Source organism: Triturus cristatus, chromosome 11 (assembly GCF_964204655.1).
Source record: "Triturus cristatus chromosome 11, aTriCri1.1, whole genome shotgun sequence".
Classification (NCBI taxonomy): Eukaryota; Metazoa; Chordata; class Amphibia; order Caudata; family Salamandridae; genus Triturus; species Triturus cristatus.
Window position 1 is genome coordinate 450197664 of NC_140594.1, and position 12449 is coordinate 450210112.

A 12449-nucleotide genomic window follows, 5' to 3' on the forward strand; every position below is an offset into this window, starting at 1 on the left:
TATCCTCCAGACATTTAACTCATATGATTTCCAAATCTAAAATAGAACCCATCACTATATCAAATCATGCTTTAATCTCCTTTTAATTAACCTTAACTGATGTCCCTCAAAATACATATAGGTGGAGAATGAATACTGACACTTTACTTTCTGACCAAAATAAACTCAAATTGGTAGCTACTATCACAGACTATTTCCAAAACAGCAAACTTGAAGCTACCTCTAAAATTACTCTTTGTGATGCCTTTAAACCGTATATATGAGGCCTTTCCATCTCCATAATGGCATATGATACCAAGGTATTTAATCACAAATTATCATTAGTAGAAAAACAAATTACTAAGGCGGAACAACAATTTATACAATTTTAGCTTAAACTGCAAACCCTTCAATAGGAATACAATACACTTCTTAGTAAAAGAGCAAATCTTTATATTTGTAAGTAGAAAGTTAATTTCCAGTTTAATGCTAATAAAGCAAGTGGTATTTTCCACAACTATCTACTTATTAAAAGAGATAAGATACGGATTCCTTCCATTCATTCCTCAAATGGCCGCCTACTCTGGTCCACCACAGAAATAGCTCAAGAATTCCAATAATTTTATTCAAACCTATTTAGTTAACCCACAATGCTCCTGATGATACAATTGCTAGATTCCTTTCTCATTGCAACATACCAACGTTACCCCTTACAGATAACTACAGAAGACGTGCACTCTGCCATTAATTTCTCAAAGTCCAAAAGTGTGTCTGGTCCTTGTGGAATTCCAGCAGAATTCTAAAAAATGTTTTCTCCACAAATAACCCCAGTCTTCCTAGCTATGTTTTAGGATTTTGCTTTCAATGCTTCTGTTGAGGGTACATTTAAAGATGCCACAATTATTGTGCTCCTCAAACCAGACAAAGACCATACTCTAATCTCAAACTTTTGTCCCATCTCGCTTGTTAATCAAAACTGCAAAATATAATCAAAAATGATCACACTTACACTATCCCAGGTACTAGTTCATCGTATTCACCCAGAGCAAACAAGTTTTAAGAAAGGACATTTATCAGCATACAATACCAGACTTGTCTGTCATACTATTTCTTCCATATCTAAAATCAAGCATCCTATTGGTCTTTTAGCTCTAGATGCTGAAAAAGCATTTGATAAAGTTAATTGAACATTTTTGTCTACAACTATGGAGGCATTTGGTTTTGGATCAACATTTCTTTCAAAGTTTTAAGCTTTGTTATATTATGTTAAATTAACTTGTTAAGGGCATGAATACCCATGGGTGTCTTGGCGCTAGCTGCTGTGATTGTACATGAGATTATTAGTGTTTCAGTTGACTATAAAGAGTCAAATAACCAGGTTCTGAATGCCATTCTACAAGATAGAAGATTCGAGGATGATTTGATATGTAATGGGAACTTGTTCTTGTTAGTGGAAGCACCCAGCATAAAGCTGCATCCTCCCCAAGATGCCGGGTTATATTTGGGCCCGATTACTGACTTAGTAGAGCGGGTGTACCAGTCCAAGTTGTTCCTCAAAAAGATAGGTCTTTCATTATGTAAGGCCCTAAATGTGATACATAGTGCCTTAAAAATAGTTCTGTCCCTGATTGGCAGCCAGTAGAGTTTTCTCAGATACCTTGAGACCGACATGTGCTTGGGGATGGTAAGAAGAAGTCGGGCTACCATATTCTGTAGAACTTGCAGCTTGTTGATCACTGAGTGATGGGCATTAAGATACAATGCATTATAGTAATCAAGCCTGGAAATTGAAAGGAGGTAACCAGGGATTTTTGTAAGTGTGCTAGAATATATGGAAGACGTTTCTTTATCATTTTTAAAGTGGGGTAGACTGTAGAAGAGACCGCATTGACTTGATAATTAAGGGAGAGTCTGTTGTTTATCACAACCCACAGTTTGCGGACTTTGTTACCTGGCGTGGGCAAAGGACCCAGCTCCTTAGGTCACCAGATCTGCGTTCAGAATGAAGAATTTTTACCAAGGAGCAGGACTTCAATTTTACTTGAATTTAACTGAAGGCAGATATTTGCCATCCAGTCAGTAATGGCCTTCCTACATTCAGCGAAACCAGCACCTTGATCAGGCCCTTCCTTCCCAATGGAAACAGCAATATGTGTGTCGCCCAAATAGGAAGTAATGGCAAAGTCGTGAGATTTCACTAACTTAGCCAAAGGGGTAACACAAATATTAAAAAGCGTTTGGCTGAGTGAAGAGCCCTTTGGAACACCACATGGAAAAGAGAAAGATGGAGAGACATAGTTGTCCAATCTGACTGATTGTTCTCTTGATGATAAAAACAATCTAATTAGGTCCCAAGCGGATCCCGTTACACCAATTTCCCTTAGGAGTGAGATCAGTTTGTTGTGGTGGACAGTATCTAATGCCCCCAACAAATCAAAAATGATTAGGGCCACTTTGTCTCCAGCATCTAACTCCATTCTAATGTCTTCGGTGGCCTTGATAAGGGCGGATTCAGTACTATGATAAGAGCGGAAGGTGTTATCTAATAGATTATTAGTTTGGATAAAGTCAGAAAGTTGAGCATTCATTAGTTTCTTGGCTGGCAGAGGAAGACAGGATATTGGGTGGTAATTAACGGGATTAGCCGGATAAGAAGAAGACTTTTTAAAAAGCGTAATAAAGTATTCTTCACCTCAAGCTATTATAGATGTTAATGGTACTACTTCTGCGTCATTTGCTTTATATAGAGGTATGAGACAAGGATGCCCTCGGTCGCTCCTATTATGTTTAATGGCTATTGAAACTTTATTGTATCTTCTACGCAATTCGACAGACAATACAGGGATGAATGTTAATACCATTCCTCCACAAATCCATGATTACTGTGAAGGTTTCATACTTTATATTAGAGACCGCATAACCACTATACCCATTGTGCTGCATATTATAGAAGATTATACTTCAATCGCATGATACACATTGACTATTAATAAGACAGATTGTTTTCCACTGAATGCGTATTGTATAACAGATATGTTTAGTGATACCAATATTATTTGAAATTCATCTAGTCTAAAGTACTTAGGAATTTATTTTAAAAATTCAATTAAGGACACTGTTGACATAAATTGGAAACATGTAATTTCTCATTTACAGAGAAATTAGACAAATAGTTGTCCATGAACTTATCCTGGTGGGGAAAATTGGAAGCAATTAAGATGGTAATTATGCCAAAAATATAATACATACTATCTATGTTGCTTCTGTCATTTCCTACATCTTTTTATAAGATCCTCAATATAACTCTAATTAAATTAATTTGGAATAACAACACTGCAAGAATTAAATATAAAACATCACAACTCTCAAAACTAGATGGTGGTTTTGGTCTTCCTGTATTTTCAAAAATATAATTTGTCTGTTTTTAGCTGCACAAAGTGTTCATTGGTTTACAAACTCAGATGTTGGTCATACACCAAATTGGATCTTGATTGAGAGGAATATTGCTGCTCCCTTTTCTCTACCTGCAATCCTTACCATGGACCTTCATAAATTTAGGGTCAAATTCATCAATCTTAAATGTAACAAAACATGCTGTCACTAAGGTTGATGCATTATTTCATAAAATAATGATCTTCTCAAACAAAGTGTCACTATGGAATAATTCTAAGATCAAACTACATATGCCTATCTCTTGTGGGTCTACATGGATTTATGCTTGGATATTTGTCGTAACAACATGCTTTTATCCTACTCAGATCTACAATCCAAACAACATATTCCAGCATCTTCTTACTGTTAATTTGTCATCTTATGCAACACAATCCTCAATGCCTATAATTGCTCCACGCCTCACCCTTCATGTTCAGATATGTAGCTTTTTGTCCAATATTCATAGGCTCTCTTACCATATTGCCTCTAAAACATATAAAAAATAAATACTTACTAATCCTTCCAACCTCACACAGCTGTGTCAATTTTGGAATCCAATTCCCAATACCAATTGTACCACACTCAGTATGAAGAAATCCAATCCAATTCATTTCCTTTAAACAATTGCTATTGGTATCCTGTCAAATTATATGATGCACACCTTTCTGATAAACCAGACTGTTGGCATTGTGATTCAGAATCTAGTACTCTTCAACATGTTTTTTGATTGCTCATTTATTTTACAATTTGTATCTAATGTTTAGGACAACATTTATGATATCTTTAAGTTTGATACACCCCTATCCTTTAACACAATTATAAACAAATCTTTTTCCCTTGCTGCACCTTTGTCTTATATGGATATGACATTGTTTGATCTTCCTATTTCATGTGCAATCAAATCTATCACTTTGAATCGAAAATCTGCAAACATTTCATCTGTACATGTTTGGTGGGATTGGATTCTTTATCTAAGGAAAGGAATTGATTTTTCTTTTAAGAAAACTAAGAAATCTCTTTAAATTCGATCACTTACATGGAAGACTCACTGAACATGTGCATTCATGGTCTAGCTCAAAGGTATTTTCTGCCATCTGCAAAACACATCCAAAGCAGAGAGATCAGTATTAAAGGACATTCTCAGCATGCTCACTTATCCTCCCATGACGGTCATCAGCCAATCAAACATCGCCATCTGATTTCAGAGCTGGGAAACCACAAGTTTCTTCCTAGTAAACAAATTCTGACTTACATTGCTTTCTCTTTACATCTTGGCCATCCTATTAGAAAACCAATGCACTCACACTCCACCCAGTAACCTACTCCTTAAAGAATAAACCGACCTACATCAAACTACCCTGTTACACTGAAAGAGGGTTCCTTCTTCCTCCCCCTACACAGCTGACAATGGGTTGGTTTATGCTCCAGTGGTGTGCCAAAACTAACATTTGTTTAAACCCCCGCCTGTCAGGCTACACAGTCTCTGGTGCGCATGTGAAGGCTCTTAACACATGCACACTGACAGGGTTGCCTTTTTACCCACCCTGTTTGGCGAATACACGGCAAGACCAAAAAACAAGCACTTTCCCAAATATTCAAGAACAGGAATTAGAGCGGTACATGATCCTCTCCTTCAACATTTGGGGCCATTTCTTAGGCTCTCCTATGAGTTTCAAATGACGCACAAATACAAGCACTTGCAGGAAGAATGGACAGAGAGGGAAGCTTGGATGGTAAGAACTCCGGCAGCAGCTAGTCCATTAACAACCCAGAATATAGTATGAGGTCAAGGACCAGGGACAAATAATCGTGCCTACTTATTTCTAATAATGAATGCTTGGCTCACAATCTAGCATCATGTGGACATGAAGCCTTTTGTCAATTTTTGTGCAACCAATTACCCTAACACAAATTTCTTGAACCTGTGAAAAAGCCTATCAATGTTAAGATTCAACCTTTCAGCAAAAGGGGGATATTAATCTCTACTGCAGCAGCCTGTTAAGAAAACCTTATTGGTTTCTTTAAATTCAGATCCACAGGTTATACAAATGCAGCACCTCAAATGATTGTGCACAACGCAGTATTATTGCACTGCACCTTGGTTATTAAATAAAGAGTATGTTTGCATAATATGTAATTGCTGCAGTCTGGTGATTTCACAGTAGAGCAACCAAAAAGAGTATTACTGTCACCCCACAAGTGCAGTCAATATACTGAATGAATACGCAACATATGTTGCTAGAACGTCAACTCTTACATGTAAGTTCAAATTTCAGTGCATTTTACCATGTACGATTGACATTGGTGTACTGCATAATGCTATACATCAAAGCTACTTAAATTCATTGTTTTCTCTTTTTTAACCTCAACAAATATTACTTTCTGTTGCAAGAAGATGAAGAATTCATTAAAATGGCCCTGAATACTCAACACAAGTTTCTGTAACATGCACTAATTCCCAAGGTGACCTTTTAGAGCTCTCATCATAAATGTATCATTCGTGTTTTATCCTCTGTAATCCCAAAACAATCTATCTCTCTGTTATTTGCCATTCACCGGCCATAGGGAGAAGTTTCAAAACGAGATTCCACCCCATTCAATGTAAAGCATGATTTCCTCTTTGTGCATTGTATTATATGTATTGTAATAAGCATACCAGTGTAATCAATCATGTGCAAATTCTAGTATGAAATTTCGAAAAATAGCGTTATGTGCACACCCTGGCAAAAGCCACATTTTTGTAAATTCTGAGCGCTGGATTCTATTCCAAGGAAGACAGAACTGATCTCAGCCTAGACACATTTATAGCTATTACATTTTTTTGTGCTTGTGTCAGCTAACCTTGGCAGCGAGAAGCCTCCTTGCCACAGGGATTTCATTTGTAAATCTTATTTTTTTTATTCTCCCACCGAGACCTTGTCTCAGAAATCATGTTCCTCCTTTATTAGTGACTTTAAACTTCCTGTGGGTTGTAATTTCAAGGACCAGTGTCTGCTAAATCTCACGCCTTTTGTTTTCTTCTTTTCACTTCTTATTTGAAAGAATGTACATTGCATGGGACAAAACTTTCTCATATTTTCACAAAACCATTACTAAACCTGGCTGCAAATGAAGTATTGTGATTTATTAAAGAGGTCTTGTGACCATGCATTGTTATCCCTTATTTCATGGTTAACACATCAAAAAGAATTAACCAATGAAAATGTGTATTTAATATTGATTGCTTTGTAGCCTACCGATGAGGGCTACATCAGGTGCTGGATATTAACCAAAGCCCTGGTAGGGCAAAGGTTGATAATGAGAGGAGGGGGCACAAAATGATGTGGATGTAATCCGCCACTGTCGTGTTCTCCTCCATTTCTTTTTATTTTTGGACCTATATAGCTGACATTTTCTATCTCTAAGAAGTGAGAATATATGTGTTTTTACTCTTAAGATTGGCAAACACTAATTAGAATAGTTGACTTCATTGCAAGCCTATAGTAAAAGAGTGTTAAAACTACTCAAGTGGAAATAATTTATGCCAAAGGTAGGATGCAGCTGAATTTTACACCACCCGTGCATGGGGTTAAAGCATGGAATGTGGACTGATAGGCAGCGTTGTAGTGGTGTGGATACAAACTCAAAGTAAAAATGTACAACCAATCCATTTCGACCTTTAGGGCAGGAATTTACCTTTGTAAGAGATTCTTGAAACCATATAGTCAAGTAGCTTAGGGGTCTAATTTAAAACATGCATGGTGCACCAACTTAACAAGTTTCCTCTTGAATGCCAGAGAACTATATCAGGCTTAACCTTCCTGTACACTTAGTGCTTGATTACAGGTCAGGTGAAGCAGTATTCTGGGATGGGATAATGCTCCACCAAGTCACAAGTGCCCAATGTTCCTGCATCTGGATTACTCATCAAGACCTGCCCCCCACTCAAACCCCTCTTTCAGAATGTGGGAACTCGCACAGCTGGCCCACAGCCTCCCCTGCCACTTAACTCCCACCTTGACCCCCACCTTGCCACCAGCATATGTCCCTTTCCCATTAGGGGGCAAAATTTTCCCAGGAGTTGGGGATAACCATGCCAATTTGGGTCCAGTAATCTAATATCTACAGAGTTACTCTCCATTCAGCAGGGGAGAAACATTCACATTTGTTTATATCTTAACTTAATGTTTTCACGTAACTGCTGTTCATACACCATGTCCACTTTCTATGAGACTGGCCTGTCTGCTTGTGCCAAGCTACCAAGGAAGGTTGTTAGACATGGGGTCTCTAGTTGGCAGAGATAGGTACCTTTGTCCAAGTAGGGACCCTTGCTTCTAGTCAGGGTATAGGGTATACACACTCTAGATAACCCCTGCTTACCCACTTGGTAGCTTGCAACGAGCAGACAGGTTTATCCCAAAGGCAATGTTTAACGTATTTGTACTCAAAACACACAGTAATACAGTGATAATACCGCACAAATGGAAACCACACCAGTTTAGAAAAAGAAAGTATCTTTCTCTAAACTCAACAAGACCAAAACGACAGAAATCCAACATGCATGTAGCAAAATAGCACTCAAAAGCAGTTATATCCAAAATAAAGCTTGTAGAAAACAAATAGCTCCACCTGGGGTTATTGCAATGTTGTGACAGCAATAAATCCAAAGTACGGCGCCGACTGCAAGGTGTGCAGCATCGGGTACAGAGTCACCCAGACCCCCCAAAAAACAGTACCTTTGGTTAACGAAGTCTATGACAATGCACAACCTTGTAGAGGTGAGGCATTGGTGCCGAGGTCTAGGCCGGCTCCCTGGCTGCCAAGAGGGAGGCGAGGCGTTGTGTCCACGAGGAGGCAATGTGTCAAATCCAGGACAGGGGAAGTCGGTTGTGTCGGCGGTGAGGCATAGGTTCTGGTGATGGTGCAAAGTAGGCGAGTTCGTGGAGTCACCCTCTGCGGTTATCAGCGCTGTGATAACAGGATGCAGGCACTGGCGATGACGGAGTCGGTGCGAGCCCTGGCATTGGGAAATGCCGATAACTGCAGGCAAAGGCAGGCATTGGAGTTGTGGTGCAGGCTGGGCGGTGCGTTGTGCACTTCAGGAATGCTTGCCCCTGGCCTCGGTGCAGGTCGAAGCTTCACAGCGGTGTCTCTGACAGCATCAGAGACAGGTTTTCTTGCTTCTTTCAAGATGCTTCCAGCTCCCAACAGCAGAAACAACCTCCAGAGGCCCAAAACTAGAATAGGCACCTCCTGGCAGGTAAGGACTCTCAGCAATAGAGTTCACGGGAGCTGAGGGTGAAGTCTTTGTGTCTCTGAGACTTCAGAACAGGAGGCTAGCACACACAGGCCCTTGGAGATTCTTCTTCAAGTAGGTTCACAGCAAAGTTGCAGTCTTTGTCCTTTCCTTGGAAGAAGCAGGAACTGCAGACCAACCCCACACAGCACAATGCAAAGGGGCAGCATTCATCCTCACTGCTTTCCTCCTCTTCTCCTTGGCAAAGGTTCCTCTTGAGTCCAGAAGTGATCTAAAGTTCTGGGGTTTAAGTTCCACTGCTTACACCCCATTTTGTCTTTGTTCTTCTTTGTGCAAGGGTCTTGGAGCCTAGTCAAAACCAGTTTTGACCTCACTGTTGCAGTATGACCTATGGGGGTGGAGACAGCATTGTGCAAGGGAGACAGGCCCTATTCAGGTGCAAGAAAAACTCCTCCCACTACTCTAAATGCAGCCAAGGTTGATTCAGCTGAGCTCCGAGTCATTTGGGAAGGGCCAGGCACACCTCAACCTCCCCCACTCCAGTGGCTGTCTACAGTGAATGCACATCCCCAGTCCCTGACACTCCAAAACCAGACAGTCAATTCACTAACAGGCAGAGGCACACAGAATGGTTAAACAAGGAAGTGCCTACTTTCTAAAAGTGGCATTTTAGAAAACCTAATTTAAAAACGATCTTTACTAAAAGATGTGTTATTAAATTCTGAGTTCAAAGATACTAAACTTTATTTCTCCATCTTGCCCCAATGGGAAATTACATTTGTAATATGTTGCAAAGTATCCCACATGTTATCCTATGGGGCAAATAGCCTTTCAATAGAGAAAAACTAAGTACACTGTATTTCACTATCAGGACATGTCACACACATCAGTACATGTCCTACCTTTTACATACACTGCACTCTGCCCATGGGGGTGCTTGGGCCTACCATAGAAGTGCCTTACATGTAATAAAAGGGAAGGTTAAGGCTGGCAAGTGGGTGCACTTGCCAGGTCGACATCGCAGTTTAAAAGTGCGCACAGACACTGCAGTGGCAGGTCTAAGACACCTTTTCAGTGCAACTCATGTGGGTGGCACAATCAGTGCTGCAGGCCCACTAGTAGCATTTGATTCACAGGCCCTTCCAGGATACCCGATGGGATCTCCAATCTCAGAACATGACCACTCTAAGTCCCCAAGAAAATCACAGAAGCAGATCTACCATTTTGTTGTTACTCAGGTATGCCAAAAGGAGACACTGGGATGATGCAAATTGGCTTTTCAAACATTTATAGAAACAATTGTATTCTTGTGTAAAACGTGTGAGCTGCAATTATTAGTGGGATGAAACAAAGCATTGTAACCAGCATTACAACAATGGTGAAAAAGATAACAGTTCAACCATTATAACATTACAGTGGGATTCTGATTATGTTTATACTCCTATCTAATACTACCTACACTTACGTGAGCATAGTGAGAGTACCAGCTGCCAGATCTCTAGAGACCACCCACCCTCATACCTGTGAATGATTATTCAGCAAGTCGATCTGGTGTAGAGCAAGCTACGGTCCTATGCCGGATAAAGGTTAGAGTCAGTGGGACTACATCTCAGTCACAGGCACCGCGTTGCAGGATAATGCACAAAAGTGCTCCCCTGCAAACTTTGGCTCAGAGGTCAATTATATAATAAAACACTTTTCCAATCGCACTGTGTCAGAGGTGCAGAGATGATGTGATTGTTTGTCTTGTAGCTCAGAGCTGTCTCAAACCAGACAACCAAATGAAAGGGCATCACTTTCAGTGCTCCTTAGCCTTGGACAGAGTGTATAAACAATATGATAAAATGCATGCTAAGAATCGTGATGCTAGCAGAATAAGTATGTTATCTTATAAGTGCAAAGCATGTAAAAAAGTTACAGTTTAGAAAAAGATGTCGGGCCATATTATCAAGGAAGGGCGATAACATTATCGCTGCTTTAGTGGCAGGAAGCTGCCGCTAAAGCAGCGATAATGGGCTTGATAATATGCCCTTGTGAATTCCCATAGAAGCCCAGGTTCTGGTGTGAACCTGGGCTTCTATGGGAATTCCCAAGGGCATATTATCAAGCCCATTATCGCCGCTTTAGCGGCAGTTTCCTGCCGCTAAAGCGGCGATAATGTTATCGTCGTTCCTTGATAATATGGCCCGTCAAGTTTAAACGTGTAACTAAAGTGGAGATTAGTGCAAGGGCCCTGTTGTACATTACAACAACTCCCTCTCCAAGTTATCAAGCCAGTTTCATACAAAGTGCTTCACACATTGCAGTTTGAAGAATATTATCATAAATGTGCAAAAATGGATAGAAATATCCAGTGATTTACTACTCAAGACATTTTAATTCAGTACATTTGCAGCATTTTTTATTAAAGACTTTTTGTTTTGAAAGAGGTATATGGACATTGTTGGAAACAATTAAAGGTAAGGATGTTCCTTGCTGAAATCTTCATAAACCATCAAAATCTGCAGCATTTGAAAATTGTGGTATGCACTGGGCCAGCCTAATTTTAGTGCCTTATGTACTTGCGCATAATGCACGTATTAGATGATAATCATGTTAATCTGTGTGCATTGTATCAATTAATCATTAGTAGGTGGCTATATTGAATTTTTATTGAAGACCACAGATATACTTGAAACATAATCCTTATATGTACTCATGCTAAGTGTACTTTATTGGAATCCATTTTGATGTCAGTTAGCTTATCATGTAACTAGGCCTAAGTAGCATGAATTTCATTTTGTTAAATGCCTTCCTAGTGTCTTGTTTTTTTCTCTCCAGGAAGAGGCTCGTTGTTTATTGTATTAGACTTGTAGGCAACCAAACCTTAACTAGTAGTTGGCCCAGTTGTGTAGAATGAGAAGGTGGGAGAGATGGGGAAGTGTACTTGCTCCCACAGAACTCTGCCTGTGGATTGGCTCATTTGGTGGAAACTGATGTTGAGAAGCCTTCTAGAATCTTCTTTTGTGCTTTAGTCGCATGTTTTTCAGAACAGTTTAGCAGACTCTGTCCTGAATTCACTGCAAGAAGACTTCCTCTAGACTCTGCTGATTTCCCATGCCCTTAGTTGAGCTTAATGCTTTGGCACTGACACGTTTTCCCTTGATCCTTTAACTTGGTTAATCTGATGCTGACACCTTCCTCATAGAAGATCTCCTTGCCACTTTCAAAGTTTATTTAGAATAGGGAAGTTCCTTTATGAAACCTGCTTGGGTGGCAATTTGCTTGCTGTATGTGATTCTACTTTGTATATTTTCCCTTATAATATGCAAATTCAGATTGCATGGTTACTTAAATATGTATACCCTTCAATATATGTTCTTCAATTTTGCTGACGGATTTAACTTAAAATAAAACACTTAAAATTTGGACTTCATCCTCTCTGTTGTTCCTGTGTAGTTACACTGGTTTCGGTGTACGTGAAATGTATTGCTGATGTTAGCTCCTTTTTCCACTACAAGTTGACAATCAAGAGTACATAAGACCAGTGGGGAATTTCCATTGAGGTTTTATGAAGCAATTGAGATTCAAGGAACCAAGCTCTGTCAGCACAAACATGTGGCACATATGCGTGATGATATTTGTCAACAGTTTTGATTTCATTATATTATAAAGTAGAAGAAAATGGATTGTCTCTGGTATATTGGAAAGATAAACCAAAAAGAGAAGCATTCTCTCTGTACTTTTGGGAGATATTTGTGGAAACATTGGGTGTCATTACTTGGCATGACATTACTTGCGAGGAGCACCTTAAAGGCATGAA